This window comes from Ranitomeya variabilis, chromosome 1 (genome assembly GCF_051348905.1).
Source record: "Ranitomeya variabilis isolate aRanVar5 chromosome 1, aRanVar5.hap1, whole genome shotgun sequence".
In the NCBI taxonomy this organism is placed as follows: Eukaryota; Metazoa; Chordata; class Amphibia; order Anura; family Dendrobatidae; genus Ranitomeya; species Ranitomeya variabilis.
Window position 1 is genome coordinate 320,211,607 of NC_135232.1, and position 6,000 is coordinate 320,217,606.

Below are 6,000 nucleotides of genomic sequence, written 5' to 3' on the forward strand. Positions count from 1 at the left end.
ACTCTGAGCCCTTACATGAATAGATTTATTTAGCTAGGAGAAGTTATTAGTTATTTTAAAAAAGACTAGATAAATGCTAAAAATCTTTAACATGATTTGTTCTGGCAGCAACATAAATAAGATGGCACATCTACTTTGTTCTAGTAAAACATTTTTCTTCTTTCTTCAAAATTCCATTATAAGTTAGTATCCCAAATGAGCATAGACATTGTTCTGGTGGTCCTTACCAGTCGATCTGTCATGACATTACGTCCATCATTCTCTTGACCATTGCAGCCAATCACTAGCCTCAGTGGTCACATGCTGCACATGAACATGACACCACTGAGACTAATGATTGACTGTAGCAAAGTAGTGATGCTACAGCAATGACATGTTAGAAAATGTTATAAAAATTTAAGTATTAACATTTATGTTTTGTCAGAACAGTAGCCCAATGGAACTAATTTGTCATTGTTGCATTTGTGTCATCTTCATAACGTCCATTGATAATCAGTCACCCTTATGACATTTTGAAATTAAATTGCTGCTACTTTGTGATTCCTAGTTATGATCCCCTTGAAATGTAGCATCAAGATACACTATCTCCTGACTAAACAATTTAGCCACAAAAAGCTAGGTTGGATTTCCAGTAACAGCTGTTACTTTAAGGCCCCTTTCACACATTAGTTTTCTGCCATCAGTCGCAATCCGTCGAATTCTGAAAAAAACGAATGTGTGAAAGGGGCAAAAAACTGATGTGTGATGGGGGCCTTAGAGATTGAGTTGTAAGGAAAAGTTATTTTTTAAGTACTGCGGGTGAAGTTTGAGATCTATAGATGAGGAGAATTTTTAAAGAATTAGTTTTCCTTAGTGATAATATTGCATGAGATTAAATGCATGTGGGGATAAATATTGCATACTTCTGTGATCAAATTCCCACTATATAGTTATGGAAAAATTTTTTTAGACCAACACAAATTTTGGTTTTCTCAAATTACTTCTACTTAAGGTTTCATATTGCCAATTTGCTAGATTATTGTGAAGAGTGCCCAGATGAATTGCAAACAATTGCAATAACATTTGTTGCCATGAAAATTAATTTCATTGCAAAATCCCCAATTCCACAGAATTTTCCGGTGTGTCACAAAATGACCTGCTTACAACATTTCAGTGATATTTATGTCAGCTCAAGAGAAAGTGTTATTGAGTATAAGGCATCTGATATCAGTCTGATGTGCTGATTGAAATATAAGAACATCCTGGCGCCTGAAATCATTGTCTTACTCTATTAACCATGGTTTCCTCCAAGGAACCACATATCTTTCTTGTGTTGCATAGAAAGGTCTTTATTAGGGATGAGCGACTTTTACTTTTTTAGGATCGAGTCGGGTTTCGCGAAACCCAACTTTGTCAAAAGTCGGGTTGAGTGAAATCAGCCGATTATCACGAAAAGTCGGTGATCGACCGAAACACAAAACCCAATGCAAGTCAATGGGGAATCAAAGTTGGCAGTGAGTGGAGGACAGGAAAACACCTACAGTGCTCATTTTAATGTCAAAAACATCAATTCTTGTCACTTAAGCTTGTGAATCTTAATTTACCTTATAATAATAGTTAGGCATTGAAAATTGAGGGTCATTTGGCTAAAGTTGTGGAGAGGGGGGTAGGGCTGGCCCAAGTTTTTTGTGGGCCCAGGAAACGCGGACTACGTCACGGCAGTGGAGCCGGGAGAGGTAAGTATTAAAACTTTGCAAGTGCTGTGATCTCGAGCAAGCAGGGGGGGTCCACTCATTTGCATTGGCACTGGCACAGAGCCCCTCAAAGTACGGCGGTGTGTTTGACGGCAGGGGTGCCTCCCACCAGCAGAGACACTTTTGCATACTATGAGGGGCTCTGTGCTAGTGACGTTGCCAATGAGTATGCCCCCCACCTCATGAAGGAACCTGCACTTTCATCTCCACCTTCCTCTTTGTCCCCGTGTAAGGTGATATAGTATGCGGGAAGGTGAACTAGACTTTCAACAGGGTCAGATTCTGGCTGTGTTGAGCGCAAGGGGAAAGTAGTGGTCTGGGTCAATGTACCAGCAGACTCATCTAGCAGTGGCTGGGCAATGGGCTGGATGAGGATGAAATACAGATATAGTCCCAAAGAATAAAGTAGGCTAAATGCAGTTCAAAATTGGTAACAGGAGTAAACAGGCGGCACTGCTTTGTTCAGTGGAGGAGAACACCAAAGAGCAGCAGACACCATTACTAGGGCTCAACCAAACTAGTAGGCCAAATGCAGGTTAGTATCTGATATAGGCTGAAAACCTGAAGATTGAAGCTCAGCTATATTCACTGGAGGAGAACACCAAGGAGCAGCAGACACCGTTACTAGGGCCCAACCAAACTAGTAGGCCAAATTCAGTTTAAAAATTCCTATAGGCCGAAAGCCTGAAGATTGAAGCTCAGCTATATTCATTGGAGGAGAACACCAAGGAGCAGCAGACACCCTTACTAGGGCTCAACCAAACTAGTAGGCCGAATGCAGTGCAAAAATTGCTATAGGCCGAAAGCCTGAAGATTGAAACTCAGCTTTTTTCAGTGGAGGACAGCGGTATTGAGTGGCGCAGACAGACACAGGTAGTATGCATAAAATAAAAAAGTTGGCTCTATGCAGTTTTAAATTGGTTACAGGGGTACACAGGCAGCATTGGTTTGATCAGCGGATGGCGATTGCAAAGAGTGGGGCACACTTAGTAGGCCTAACATTAAAAAGAAGGCTCTAGGCAGTTTTAAATTGGTTACAGGGGTACACAGGCGGCATAGCGTTGTTCAGTGGAGGACAACTGTAAGGAGTGTCTGACACAGTTAGTAGGCGAAAATAATGAAGTGAGGTTAATGTCGGGAAAAAAATTGTTCACAACAAATAAACAGGTGGCATAGCTAGTTACAGGGGTGGGCTCCTCTGCTGAATAGCAGACAGTGGTAGTTGCCGCAGAGTATTAACTGGTCTAAATGGAGGACAGGTCCCCTGTATATTTTTACTATCATCTACCATTTCAACACATTTTTCATGGCAGTGCCATTGAAGGATTTAACAGCACAGACAGAACAGTGGTGGAGCTGTGAGAGTTAATTTGGCATGTGGTAGAGCACTGTTTGAGCTGGGGGGGAGACACTCTCTCGTGGGTGGCGGTACTGGCCCAGGGCCCCTCATGTTACAACGGTGTGTCTGACGTTGGGTGTGCACCACCACCGCCAGAGACACATAATTGTACTATGAGGGACCCTGTGCCAGTGCCATTGCCCAAAAGTTGGCACACCCACCTGTCCAGGCAAACGGCACTCGCATGGGTGCTTGCACAAAGTGGTGACCATGGCCCCGTGGGGGGAGTCAGGCCAGTTAGTGAGGTCTTAAAATGGCCTATGGTGGACATACAGCAGCTGCAAATGGAGGAATTGGATCAGTCACTAAGAGGAGTCTAAAAGCAAAACCTTTTTACAGGAAAGCTACATGTCAGCAGGGGAAGGTGGGGCAAAATAATTAGAAATCCATGATTGGTTCATTTTAATGAAGGTTAGATCATCAACATTTTGGGTAGCCAGACGAGTCCTTTTTTCGGTCAGTATTGAACCAGCAGCACTGAATACTCTTTCAGATAGCACACTAGCAGCTGGGCAAGCGATCTCCTGTAATGCATTTTCTGCCAATTCAGGCCAGGTGTCTATTTTAGATGCCCAGTAATCAAAGGGGAATGACGTGTGAGGGAGAACATCGATAAGGGAGGAAAAATAGTTAGTAATCATACTGGACAAGTGTTGTCTCCTGTCACTTTGAATCAATGCAGCAGTACCTGTCGTGTCTGCAGTCATTGCGAAATCACTCCACAACCTGGTCATAAAACCCCTCTGTCCAGCGCCACTTCTGATTTGTGCACCTCTAACACCTCTTGCATGTTGCCCCCTGCAGCTCGTGTGAGAACCATCACCGCCGCTGTGTGCTGGAAATGCCTGAACCAAACGGTCTACAAGAGTTGCATGTTTGGTAGCCAATGTTTGCTCAAGGTTCTCATGTGGCATGATATTTTGCAATTTCCCTTTATAGCGTGGATCCAGGAGGCAGGCCAACCAGTAATCGTCATCATCGGTCATCATTTTGATAATGCGGGGGTCCCTTTTTAGGATACGCAAAGCATAATCAGCCATGTGGGCCAATGTTCCAGGTGTCAAATCAATGCTTGTGCTGGGTTGAGGAGCACTTTCTTGCAATTCACCATCACTTGTCTCCCGCAAAAACCTGTACCTGACCTTGCAATGCCAACAGTTTCTATTGCCCCCTGAGAAGCTTCCTCCTCCCATAAATAATCATCCCCATCATCCTCCTCCTCCTCCTCTTCATCCACTACTTCATCCAGGAGAGTTCCCTGAGCAGACAATGGCTGACTGTCATCAAGGCTTCCCTCCTCCTCGGCTGCAGATGCCTGCTCCTTTATGTGCTTCAAACTTTGCATCAGCAGATGCATTAGTGGGATGCTCATGCTTATGATGGCGTCGTCTGCACTGACCAGCCATGTGCATTCCTCAAAACACTGAAGGACTTGACAGAGGTCTTGCAGCTTCGACCACTGCACACCTGACCACTCCATGTCTGCCATCCAACTGCCTGCCCTTGTATGTGTATCCTCCCACAAAAACATTACAGCACGCCTCAGTTCGCACAGCCTCTGAAGCATGTGCAGTGTGGAGTTTCACCTCGTTGCAACGTCGATTATTAGGCAGTGCTGGGGAAGTTTCAACGATCGCTGATGGTTCTGCATATGGCTGGAGTGTACGGGCGAACGGCGGATGTGAGAGCAAAGTCGTCGCACCTTCAGGAGCAGGGCTGGTAACCTCGGATAACTTTTCAGGAAGCACTGCATCACCAGGTTCAAGGTGTGAGCCAGGCAAGGTATGTTTTTCAGTTCTGAAAGGGCTATGGCAGCCATAAAATTCCTCCCGTTATCACTGACTACCTTGCCTGCCTCAAGATGTACACTGTCCAGCCATGACTGAGTTTCTTGCTGCAAGAACTCGGCCAGAACTTCCGCGGTGTGTCTGTTGTCGCCCAAGCACTTCATTTCCAACACAGCCTGCTGACGCTTACCACTAGCTGTTCCATAATGAGACACCTCGTGTGCAACACTGGCAGCTGCGGATGGAGTGGTCGTGCGACTGCGCTCTGTGGATGAGCTTTTGTTTTGGATGGAAGAGGAGAAGAAGGAGGAGGAGTGGCAAACGCCTACAGCCAACTGTTTCCTAGACCGTGGGCTAGGCAGAACTGTCCCACTGTGGCTGTCCCCTGTGGACCCTGCATCCACCACATTAACCCAGTTTGCCGTGATGGACACGAAACGTCCCTGGCCATGCCTACTGGTCCATGCATCTGTTGTGAGGTGCACCTTTCTACTGACTGATTGCCTCAGTGCATGGAGAATGCGGTCTTTGACATGCTGGTGGAGGGCTGGGATGGCTTTTCTCGAAAAGAAGTGTCGACTGGGTAGATCATAGCGTGGTACTGTGTATGCCATCAAGGCTTTGAAAGCTTCAATTTCAACCAACCGGTAGGGTATCATCTCTAACGATATAAGTCTAGCAATGTGGGCATTCAAACCCTGTGTACACGGATGAGAGGGTGAGTACTTTCTTTTCCTAATGAGAGTCTCTTGTAGGGTGAGCTGGACTGGCGAGGTGCATATGGTGGAACTAGCGGTGGTGGTGGTGGTGGACATGGCGGATTGAGAGAGGTTTGGTGATGGTATTCTCGATGTAGGCCTACATGCAGTGTTTCCTACCAATAAACTTGTGATTCCCTGCCTGCTTTGCCCTAGCGACGACACCTCCACATTTGCTGCTGTTGTTGTTCTAACCGGTGGGCTTAGGCCGGCGTCACACTTGGCGTAAGACAATACGCCACGTATTATACGTCCGTACTATGGCCGTAATACAGAGAAATGTTCCCAAAATAGTGATCCGTAGTCAGGGTGTGTCAGCGTAT